The sequence below is a fragment of the Acipenser ruthenus genome, chromosome 29 (assembly GCF_902713425.1).
Source record: "Acipenser ruthenus chromosome 29, fAciRut3.2 maternal haplotype, whole genome shotgun sequence".
NCBI classification, from domain to species: Eukaryota; Metazoa; Chordata; class Actinopteri; order Acipenseriformes; family Acipenseridae; genus Acipenser; species Acipenser ruthenus.
In genome coordinates, this window is record NC_081217.1 from 12,656,183 (window position 1) to 12,668,409 (window position 12,227).

General features: G+C 44.3%; 1 non-coding gene across 1 annotated transcript; it reads left to right on the forward strand.

Annotated features, from left to right (window-relative positions):
• The first annotated feature begins 10,899 nt into the window (after positions 1 to 10,899).
• Positions 10,900 to 10,980, forward strand: trnas-uga (transfer RNA serine (anticodon UGA)). The gene has a single exon. It is a non-coding gene; the product is annotated as a tRNA-Ser (tRNA).
• Positions 10,981 to 12,227: the final 1,247 nt, after the last annotated feature.

Below are 12,227 nucleotides of genomic sequence, written 5' to 3' on the forward strand. Positions count from 1 at the left end.
CATCATGTTCACAAAGATTAATATTTGTTTATTTGCTTTTACCCTATTCATATTCCTTTTTCTTCCTCGGTCTCTTTTCCTTTCTTTTCCTCTGTAAACCCAATTAATCCTTTAAACCCAATTAATCCTTTGAACCCCTCCACTCCATTTTTTTCCCAGATAACCTTCCGCCTCAGAACTTTCTACCTCCGAATCTTCCATCTCAAACTCACCGACTCCTCGATCACCTGGGATCCACCAATGACCGACACCACTGAACCATCCGAATCCCCAAAGGTCACATCCGATATTTCCTATAAAACTTTCAAACCTATTATACGTTGACACTATCTCCTCGTCAATGTCTATCAATTTCTTTTCCTGGTACTATGTTCTCCTTCCACGCTCTCCCCCCCAGGAAATGTTATTTATGTTGGTATCCAGAATCACCGTACCTTTTGATCCTCCACTATTCTCTTCTTCCATACCCTCAGGCTCCTCGCCCTCCTCTTCGTTTTCATAGGGAGTTAACACCCCAGCCAGCTCAGAATCTGTAAATGAGACTCCTTCCTTGATTTCTCCCTGTTCTTCCGCCTCTCTTTTATCTCTCTCCAATACGACTGCTTTAGTGGGGGCAAACATCTTACTTGTCTCCTTGCTATTACTGACGAGGGCCTTCTGGGTCTTTACCTCCTCCATGGCCTCATCTTTTGCCCTTAGACTTCCACGCTCCTCTTGTCCTCTAGCAACACTTGCGTATGATCTGTTTGGGCATGCTCTGAATAGATGATTTGTCGACCCACATTCGTTGCACGCTCTCGGCTTTGGGCAAGCTTGATCAAAATGCCCTAGTTCTTTACAGTTCAGACATTTCCTCTTCTCACATCTAAACTCCTAATGCCCTACCTCATCACATACCCTGCAAATCTGAGGTTGTCTTGAGTAAACCATATATCCCTTCACTCTCCCAATTCTGAAGGTAGCAGGTGGATGGAAAAATCCTTCAAAACCATTTTCATCCTCCTTCAGCAACACCTCGTACTGCCTCTGACCGTTCCACATACCAAACCTGTCTCTTCTATACATGGGTCCAGATACTATTTCCACATAATCCACCAAAAATAAGTCTACTGCAACATCTGGTACGTTCATATCAAACATGTTCAAGGTTATCAGTCTGTAATTATCCCTCTCCATTGATCTTACCTTGAACTTGTTTACTGGGTGGACTTCTTCATTCTCCATATACTTCACCATGAGCTTCTTTAAATAGGTCTGACACTTCATTGTCACGTCCAAATACTTTTCTCTGCCGTTCCTCTGTATACCCAGGATCTCTTCAAAGTTTACTTCCAGCTGACCAATGATGATTTTTTCAATTAATTCCTCCCTCAGCATCTCCTCCTCTTCCACTATTCCTCGCCAACAAAATCTCGCCGTATTCTTTGCACCAACTCTTCTCTCAAATTTCTTTCGCCATCCTCCCATCGATTTTTCTCTGACATTATAGCAATGATTCCTGAAAGTATTGTTTTATGGGCAAGTTTTGTTTGTATTTAACTAGTTTGGGATTCTTTCTGTTTGTCCTGGTTTTATGACGACTTCATTGAAACTAACGACCGCAATATGTTCTGTCCGGAGTCCATTGGATAAAGCAGCTGTCTTAATTGACGTGCTGCTTTAAAAGCCAGCTGCTGGATGGTGACGGGAGTGTGCCCTTGACAGAGACAGGTTGTGTTTGTGAATGCCAGGAAAAGACAGAGCGCCTTTTGTTTGTTAATTTTAGTTTAAGTTTTGTTTTTAGTGTTTATTCCAGTTTGATTGGAAAATGAAATGTTCTACCCACGAATGAGTTGATCCATGGAAGTCGTGATCCGTTAATGCTTGCTGTATGTGGTGAGAACAAAGTAGGTTTGTGTAACTGAGAAAGTATATGGTTAAATCGACTTTTGTAATATATTGGCTCTGTTTTTCTCTCGCGTTGGGCCACTGTTCATTGTTTATGGGCTAATTGATTTTATGATGCATCTATTTTTAGAATTGAAACCGGTAATTCTATTTTAATTGTATTAATTGTGTTGGTGGATTTTAAAACATATGTCTTGTCTGGGGGGTTAATGGAGTGTGAGCTTTGTCTATAGGATTTATCTTAGTTATTCTTTATGGCACTGTCACTCTGTATATAGTCCATTTGTAAATTGTGAACCTTTTCATTTCTCAACCATTTTGCTTTGCAGTGTTAATGTTTTTTTGTTTTTCTTTTTGCAAATTGTTGATTTATATATTGTGTTCATGGTGTTATATGGGATTTCTTTATTTTGATTGTTTTGATTTGTGAAATGGTTATTTTTATTGTTTACACTGAGATATTATTGGGGAAAGTGTGTAATTGAGTTGCTTGGGTTTACTTTTTATTTTTTTCCTATATCGTATTGATGTGTTTAGTGAAGTGTCGTTTTAGAATTTGTTTTTGACATTGTATCCTCTCTTTCTCCATTCCTTCTGTTTTTTTAAATTGTATATTTCTTATTAAAGATATAATTGATTGAACTATCCTTGTTTGTACATTTGTCCTATCTGAGATTGGCTGTCCAATTAAAAGGAGCCTGGCCCTGGGTATTACAACTTGACACAGCCGGCAGGATTGGACTCTTTTTTTTTTTTTGTGCTGATCTCGTTTTAGGATAGGTGTAATATGTCTAATGAGGAAGCGGGGCTTATTATAGCTTCTGTGTCAATGATGATCCCGTTTTTGATGGGGGGGGGGGACAATTGTAGTGTGGGGGATGTGAGTTTAGTAGAATGGAAGTCTAGTCTTGAAGCTATGTTCAGAATCTATGCATTACTGGAGACTAAGCAGTTGGATATTGTGCTCTCTAGTTTAGATGTGGAAGCAAAAAGGGAAATGCAGATTTTGCCAGATGAAAGCAAATGTATAGTAAAACAAGTATTTGAGAAATTAGAATTGTATGGCGATAAGACAACTACCTCGACCTTACGCTCCCTGTTTTTCAGCTGCAGACAGAAATCAACAGAAAATATTAGGGAATTCTCACTAAGTTTGCAAGAATTATTCTCCAGAATGAAGAAACGGGACTCCAGAGGGATTGGTGATGAAGACATTTTAATCCGGGACCAGTTCTTGAGTGGCTTGCAGGACATGATGTTGCGACAAGAACTACGAGCAAAGATCTTGTTAAATGATGGTTTGTCTTTTACGGATATCCGTAGAGATGCAGTATTGCATGTTGAGGCATTTGAGGGAGAAGAATCTACCGTATTCCAGTGTCGGAGCTCAGTTCAGCAAAAGTCTCAGACTGTGGCTGAAGAAATTATTATTATTATTATTATTATTATTATTTATTTCTTAGCAGACGCCCTTATCCAGGGCGACTTACAATCGCAAGCAAATACAAATACATTCAAGTGTTACAATATAAGTCATACAATAAGAACAAGAAATACAATAATTCTCAAGTGTGACAAACCACAATTCAATAATACAGCAGATAATAGTGATAGTTACATCAGGATATGATTAAGTACAAAATACTACAGATTAAACACTTGGGAGATTACAATATTCTGAGGTACAGGATTAAATGCAGTAAAATAGGGGGCAGATAAGAGCAAAATAAAGCATATTTAAATGAAGGGTGATAGTGTCCCAGGATACAACAGAGGAGTTCTACAGGTGCTGTTTGAAGAGGTGAGTCTTAAGGAGGCGCCGGAATGTGGTCAGGGACTGGGCAGTCCTGACATCTGTAGGAAGGTCGTTCCACCACTGCGGAGCAAGGGTGGAGAAGGAGCGGGCTCGGGAGGCAGGGGAGCGTAGCGGAGGTAGAGCCAGTCTTCTAGTGCAGGCGGAGCGGAGAGGTCGAGTGGGGGTGTAGGGAGAGATGAGGGTCTGGAGGTAGCTGGGTGCAGTCTGGTCAAGGCATCTGTAGGCTAGTACAAGAGTCTTGAACTGGATGCGAGCGGTGATCGGGAGCCAGTGGAGCGAGCGGAGTAGTGGAGTAGCGTGGGCGAAGCGAGGTAGAGAGAACACCAGGCGAGCAGCAGAGTTCTGGATGAGCTGGAGCGGACGGGTGGCGGACGCAGGGAGGCCAGCCAGGAGGGAGTTGCAGTAGTCTAGGCGGGAGAGTACCAGGGCCTGGACCAGGAGCTGGGTAGCATAGTTGGTGAGGAAGGGTCGGATTCTTCGGATGTTGCTCAGGAAGAATCTGCAAGTGCGTGCCAGAGTGGAGATGTGCTGGGAATAAGAGAGGCAGGGGTCCAGGGTGACTCCAAGGTTTTTAGCTGAGGAAGAGGGAGAGAGTGTGGTAGATTCCAGAGGAACAGAGATAGAGAGATCAGAGGAGGGGGAGGAGGAGGGAAAGAAAAGGAGGTCAGATTTAGAGAGGTTGAGTTTGAGGTGATGCGAGTGCATCCAGGAGGAAATAGCAGACAGACAGGTAGAGATACGGGAGGAGATGGTGGAGTCAGAGGTGGGGAAGGAGAGGAAAATCTGAGCATCATCAGCATAGAAATGGTATGAGAAACCATAGGATGCGATGAGGGGGCCCAGGGAGCGGGTGTAGAGAGAGAACAGGAGAGGACCCAAGACTGACCCTTGGGGGACTCCAGTCAAGAGAGGGTGAGGTGTGGAGGTTGCTCCACGCCAGGTTACCTGGTAAGTGCGGTTGGAGAGGTAGGAGGAGAACCAGGCCAGAGCAGTGCCAGAGATCCCCAGGTCAGCAAGAGATGATAGTAGAATAGAGTGATCAACAGTGTCAAAGGCAGCAGAGAGGTCGAGGAGAATTAGGACAGAGGAGAGAGAGGCAGCTCGGGCACACTTAAGTGAGTTGGTGACAGAGAGAAGGGCGGTTTCAGTGGAGTGAGCAGAGCGGAAGCCAGATTGGAGAGGGTCAAGCAGAGAGTGGTTGGACAGGAAAGCAGAGAGCTGGCGGTGTACAGTCCGCTCGAGGGTTTTGGAGAGGAAGGGTAGGAGGGAGACAGGACGGTAGCTCTGGAGGGAGGTGGGGTCGAGGGTAGGTTTTTTGAGGAGGGGAGTGATAGAGGCTTTTTTGAAGGCAGAGGGGAAGATGCCAGAAAGTAGAGAGGTGTTGAGGAGGGAGGAGATGAAGGGGAGTAGAGCAGGAGCAGCAGCTTGAAAGAGGTGAGTGGGGAGGGGGTCCAAGGCACACGTGGTGGGTTTGTGACCCTGGAGCAGGGAGGAGAGGTCAGAGTCTGAGAGGGGCAAGAAGGTGGAGAGGGAGGGCGAGTTAGTAGGGGATGTAGTGGGTGTAGGGGTTGGAGCAGGAGGGGGTGCGGGGGAGGGAGAGGTGTTAAAGAGTTTGCGGATATCTGAGATTTTAGAAGAGAAGAAGGAGGCAAAGTCGTCAGGGGAGATAGAGGAGGGGGGGAGGGTTTAGGAGGGAGGAGAAGGTAGAGAATAGTTTACGTGGGTTGTTAGTGGAGGCTTGGATTACAGATTGGAAATAAGCACATTTAGCAGAGGAGAGAGTAGAGGAGAAGGAGGAGAGAAGAGTGCGGTAAAGGTCTAGGGCAGCAGGGAGTTTGGTTCTCTTCCATTTCTTTTCAGCAGATCGCAGTGTGATTCTTGCCGAGCGGAGCACAGAGGAGAGCCAGGGATGGGGAGGGGAGGGGCGAGCGGGTCGGGAGGTGAGGGGACAGAGGGAGTCGAGGGAGGAGGTGAGTGAGGAGAAGAGGGTGGAGGTAGCAGAGTCTACGGAGAGTTGTGAAAAGGAGTCGATAGGAGGGAGGTGAGAGAGAGCAGTGGAGGCAAGGACAGAGGGGGAGAGAGAGCGGAGGTTACGGCGAGAGGTGACAGTGGGGGTAGGAGGAGCAGGGAGAGGGGGGAGAGACAGAGAAAAAGAGATGAAATAGTGATCAGAGAGGTCCAGGGGGGTGACAGAGAGGTTGGAGGGGCAGCAGGCCCTGGAGAAGGTGAGGTCCAGTTGACGGCCAGCTTTGTGGGTAGGAGGGGACGGAGAGAGACAGAAGTCGAAGGAGTGAAGGAGAGGGAGGAATCCAGCAGAGTGGCTGGGGTTGGAGAGATGGATGTTGAAGTCACCCAACAGGACAGTCGGGGTAGACAGAGAGGGGAGGGAGGAGAGTAGATAGTCGAGTTCATCCAGAAAGTGAGTGAGAGGCCCAGGGGGGCGGTACAAAACAATGAGCAGGAGTTGACAGGGAGAGGTTAGTTGGACTGCATGAAATTCAAAGGTAGTGACAGAGAGGGAGGTGAGATCAGAGGGGACAGAAAAGAGTAAGGAGGGAGAGAGGAGAAGACCCGTCCCACCTCCCCGTCCGGTGAGACGCGGGGTATGGGACAGGACGTAGAGAGAGGACAGGGCAGCAGGAGTAACAGTGTTATCAGGGGACAGCCAGGTTTCAGTGAGAGCAAGGAAATCGAGCGAGAGGTGGGAGGCAAAGGCAGAGATGAAATCAGCTTTGTTAGCCGAAGAGTGACAGTTCCAGAGTGCACCAGAGAGTGTGCGGGAGGGGGGGAGAGGCAGAGAAATGAGGTTAGAGGGGTTGGAGGAGCAGCAGCGGAGGGAGGGCAGAGGACGAGGACGGGAGGACAGAACAGGGATGTGAGAGACAGTCATAGCAGGACAAGCAAGACAAAAGGCACAGTAGGAGCAGTGGGGTGGAGGGTACAGACCTGACTAGTAGATGGCTTCTTCCAGAGCGCTGTTAGGTTCGGATCTATTTGATCAGTGTCTTAGCGCAGGCCTCCCCTCGCTGGACTCCCACAGCTAGACTCCCGGCTCTTTTGTTGAGGCTCTTCGGTTTGCTGGCGCTTCTTGCTGGCGCTAAAATAAGCTATCTTGCTTCAGACGCTGGTTACCTGTAGACTCCCACAGCTAGACGCCCGGCTCTTTTGTTGAGGCTCTTCGGTTTGCTGGCGCTTCTTGCTGGCGCTAAAATAAGCTGCTTGAATAAATGTTGTTACCCCTGCTTGGCAAAAGAACCAACTAAACTGTGTGGAAACCAATCAAATAGCAAAATCAACTGCTAATCAATTTAGCCACTCACCTGGTACTAATCACACACAAACTCAGCCAATTCAAACACCACCTTACAATGTCACCAAATGTAGTAGTTACAATTACAAAAAGCAGGAACTTATCTATCTGCCTCTCTCCCTGGTTCCCTGAAGACTGAACTAATTACCAGATGCCCACTCTTAAATAACTCCCTTCACTTAGCAAGGGAACTAGCTGCTAACTGCTCTGGAGACAATAGTTTCACACACTTTGATGGGATCACACAACTGCAGGAGCTGTGTGGAGACCAATTCAAATGCAAACTGCTCTAATCAAGTTAACCCACCCTGATTCAAATTTACAAATTACAAATTAAGTACTCAAAATAAGCACACTGCCTGGGATAAAATCACACACTCCTCCCCAATTAGAAACACCAGGTAATACTATATAGTTAATGGAAAAATTACTAGGAGCAGGATCAAATACCTATCTTGCTTCAAATGCTGGTTACCTGGTTACCTGGTTACCTGTCGACTCCCACAGCTAGACTCCCGGCTCTTTTGTTGAGGCTCTTCTGTTGGCTGGCGCTTCGTGCTGGCGCTAAAATAAGCTGCTTGAATAAATGTTGTTACCCCTGCTTGGCAAAAGAACCAACTAAACTGTGTGGAAACCAATCAAATAGCAAAATCAACTGCTAATCAATTTAGCCACTCACCTGGTACTAATCACACACAAACTCAGCCAATTCAAACACCACCTTACAATGTCACCAAATGTAGTAGTTACAATTACAAAAAGCAGGAACTTATCTATCTGCCTCTCTCCCTGGTTCCCTGAAGACTGAACTAATTACCAGATGCCCACTCTTAAATAACTCCCTTCACTTAGCAAGGGAACTAGCTGCTAACTGCTCTGGAGACAATAGTTTCACACACTTTGATGGGATCACACAACTGCAGGAGCTGTGTGGAGACCAATTCAAATGCAAACTGCTCTAATCAAGTTAACCCACCCTGATTCAAATTTACAAATTACAAATTAAGTACTCAAAATAAGCACACTGCCTGGGATAAAATCACACACTCCTCCCCAATTAGAAACACCAGGTAATACTATATAGTTAATGGAAAAATTACTAGGAGCAGGATCAAATACCTATCTTGCTTCAAATGCTGGTTACCTGGTTACCTGGTTACCTGTCGACTCCCACAGCTAGACTCCCGGCTCTTTTGTTGAGGCTCTTCTGTTGGCTGGCGCTTCGTGCTGGCGCTAAAATAAGCTGCTTGAATAAATGTTGTTACCCCTGCTTGGCAAAAGAACCAACTAAACTGTGTGGAAACCAATCAAATAGCAAAATCAACTGCTAATCAATTTAGCCACTCACCTGGTACTAATCACACACAAACTCAGCCAATTCAAACACCACCTTACAATGTCACCAAATGTAGTAGTTACAATTACAAAAAGCAGGAACTTATCTATCTGCCTCTCTCCCTGGTTCCCTGAAGACTGCAATTGTTGAGAAGAGAATTGCATGCTGAACTGCAGAGTGACATACAAGGTAAAATGAATGAACTGTCCCAGAGTTTGTTAGGAGAATTGCGTGCGGAGTTGCAGAGCTGGAGATTGACATCTATCCCTACAGAATCAAGAGCAGATGGAGTGAGGCCCTCTCATAATAGGGCGGAAAGTCAGTATTCCACTAATCGTCGACAGTTTAATAGTTATGATCCCCAAGGAAGGTCAATCTGTAGACGTTGTCATCTGCCAGGACATATAGAACGCTATTGTGGGAGGCCAGTAAGTTCATCGATGGAGACTTTAAACTAGCCCGTCCCACCTTGTTGGACCGAACGGTGGGCCATTCTAGTCAAGGTCCAGAAATACCATTGATGGAGGGAGTGATTGGGGATAGTCCTATGGTGGAAGTTTTAATGGAAGGACCTTGTTTGCTGGACACAGGTTCTCAAGTTACCATGTTACGACTGAGCTTTTTTGAACAACACTTTGGGAAGCATGGAAAATATCTGCAAGACCCTACCGCTTGGCTCTCTACATGCTGCTAATGGGTTAGCAATTCCCTATGAAGGTTGGGCTGTGATGGATATTGAGATTGGAAGTGCAAGAATTCCTCAACAAGGCATTTTGGAGGTACAAGATCACCGTTTGCCATCTACACCTGCATTGTTAGGTTTGAATATTATTCAGGAGTATTGGGAGGAATTGTTCCAAAAGAAACAGACCAGTAAGCTTCAAGGACTGTTGTCTGAATGCTTCTGGAAGAAAAGCTTGGGGACAGGTCTTGAAGATATGTGCTAAGAAAATTGGACGAGTTGGTTTTGTCCGTACGACTAACCGTTTTCCCCTCAAGATTCCAGGATTTAACGACATGCTCATCCGAGGCAGAGCTAGAGCTGGTCCCGGAGGGCAGGATTACAGCTGTCTAGTGGAACCCTTGGTGAGCAGCAGTCTTTACTGGTAGGCTGCAGTTTGAATACTGTGGAGAATGGACGACTATTTGTGCGAGTTAGGAATACAGGCAGCGAACCAGTTCTGTTACACAGCCATCAGAAATTAGAGGAATTGTTTTTAATTCAATCTGAGGAGGTGACTGAAGAACATGATTGTTTTTATGGCGCAAATAGAACCAGGAATAGTAGTACGCCTACTACAGACTGAAAAGTTTGCGTTAGGAGAAAATGCTTGTAATCATGATGCTTTTGATCTTTCAGATGTAGAATTAAGTGAGGAGCAGCGGATCCAATTGAAGCAGCTCCTGGATAAATATCGAGGTATTTTTTCCGCCCATGAAGAAGATTGTACTGATTAGAGGAGAAACCTCGAAATGGAGTGAGGTAACCAGTGGTGTACCACAGGGATCAGTATTAGGTCCTCTGCTATTCCTAATCTACATTAATGATTTAGATTCTGATATAGTAAGCACACTCGTTAAATTTGCAGACACAAAAATAGGAGGAGTGGCAGACACTGTTGAAGCAGCAAAGGTCATTCAAAATGATCTAGACAGCATTCAAAATTGGGCAGACACATGGCAAATGAAATTTAATAGAGAAAAGTGTAAAGTGTTGCATGTGGGCAATAAAAATGTGCATTATAAATATCATATGGGAGTGAAATTGAAGGGAACTATGAAAAAGACCTAGGAGTTTATGTTGACAATGTGGGGAAGCTATAAAAAAGGCTAACAAGATGCTTGGATATATTGTGAGAAGTGTTGAATTTAAATCAAGGGAAGTAATGTTAAAACTCTACAATGCATTAGTAAGACCTCACCTAGAATATTGTGTTCAGTTCTGGTCACCGCGTTACAAAAAGGATATTGCTGCTCTAGCAAGAGTGCAAAGAAGAGCAACCAGAATTATCCCATGTTTAAAAGGCATGTCGTATGCAGACAGGCTAAAAATTGAATCTATTCAGTCTTGAACAAAGAAGACTACGCGGCGATCTGATTCAAACATTCAAAATCCTAAAAGGTATAGACAATGTCAACCCGGGGGACTTCTTTGACTTGAAAAAATAAACAAGGACCAGGGGTCATAAATGGAGATTAGATAAAGGGGCATTCAGAACAGAAAATAGGAGGCACTTTTTTACACAGAGAATTGAGGGTCTGGAACCAACTCCCCAGTAATGTTGTTGAAGCTGACACCCTGGGATCCTTCAAGAAGCTGCTTGATGAGATTCTGGGATCAATAAGCTACTAACAACCAAACGAGCAAGATGGGCTGAATGGCCTCCTCTCATTTGTAAACTTTCTTATGTTAAATCGATGGAGTTTCAACAAAGGCATTTGACTTCGGTTCATTTGTTAGCCTATACTGACATCTACAGCATTACAGCGGGTGTCGTTTACTTCATTTGACAATAATATGCATAATTTCACCTAAAAATGTAAGAACATGTAGTCGTGGCCGAGTGGTTAAGGCGATGGACTTGAAATCCATTGGGGTTTCCCGCGCAGGTTCGAATCCTGCTGACTACGTTAGCTTTGTTTTTAATTGTATGTGTTCATTGCTAATGTTGAGCCTTAGAAAATGCTAGGAATAAAAATATGAATGAGCATTAGTTTGTAAGGAGCACTGTAGCTTTAAGACGTAGACGGTTTTGAATGTAGAGAGGTTGAAGGTCACAGCGTGAAAAACAAATGAAAAAAAGAAGTGTGCGCATGTGATAACAGTGAAAGGCTACATATGGAAAAAATAAGAAAATACAACTAAAAATGCCAGATCTGTGAGCAGAAAAAAAACTGAGTTGTATGTACAAAAGAAGTGATACGCCTTGCTTTGTTAAAAACTGATTCGGACCGTGGCTTAAAGTTGCAAAAAGAAGAAAGCGGACTGCTGCGTGTTTCTTTTTAAGGGTGCAACAGAAAAATTTGTGTTTCCACCCAGTTCTAAAAAAACAAAACAAAACGCGTTTTAAAACCAGCCTGATATACTATCAAAGGAGGAGACCACGAGAAGACGCCATTACAGAAAAAAATCCATAAGGCTGACCTGAAGCAGAGACGGTGTTAAGCGCGATTTGTTTTGCATTTTTCAGTCCTTTCGGCATATTATAAAGCAAAGCAATAATGTCTGATGAACGGGATGCTCTCCTTACGGAGATAGAAGGAAAGCTATTGCCTTTAGGATTGGACGAGTTAAGAGAGAGATGCAAATTAGTTAAATATCACAGTAAAAGAAGACGAGGGTGCACCAGCAAAAACTCTGTTTTCTGAGAATTGATTATTGCATATTTGGAAGGGGATGATGTAATAAACCTAGAAGATGAGGGAATGTCAGTGCTTCTTGAACTTAACGATCAGCTTGATTGTCTGAGAAGGGAAAGTGGTGCTAATACAGAAACTTCTCCACCGCAGGCAGTAAACAATGTAGAGCCAGTGAATGTAGTAAACGATTCTACCGCATTGCAGCAACAAGTCCGACCTCTGCTGACAAAAGGTGGTATTGCATCTAAAAGCGTTGTTCCTATGGATGCAGTGCCTGTTAATGCTAAAGGACATGCAAATATTCATCCATTATACAGAAAAGATTTGAGAATTGTAGGGCAAATTGGAGAACCCAGCCAGAAAGACAAGTTGAGCTACAGTAGCTTAGAAAGACAGATTGAAAAAGCTCTGTAAAAAGGCTATGATGAAATGGAAGTTGTAGAAGCCGTCATTCAAGCAATTGTTCCAGAGTTAAAATTAAGGAGCTACTTAGAAAGCAGAACTGATTTGAGGTTATC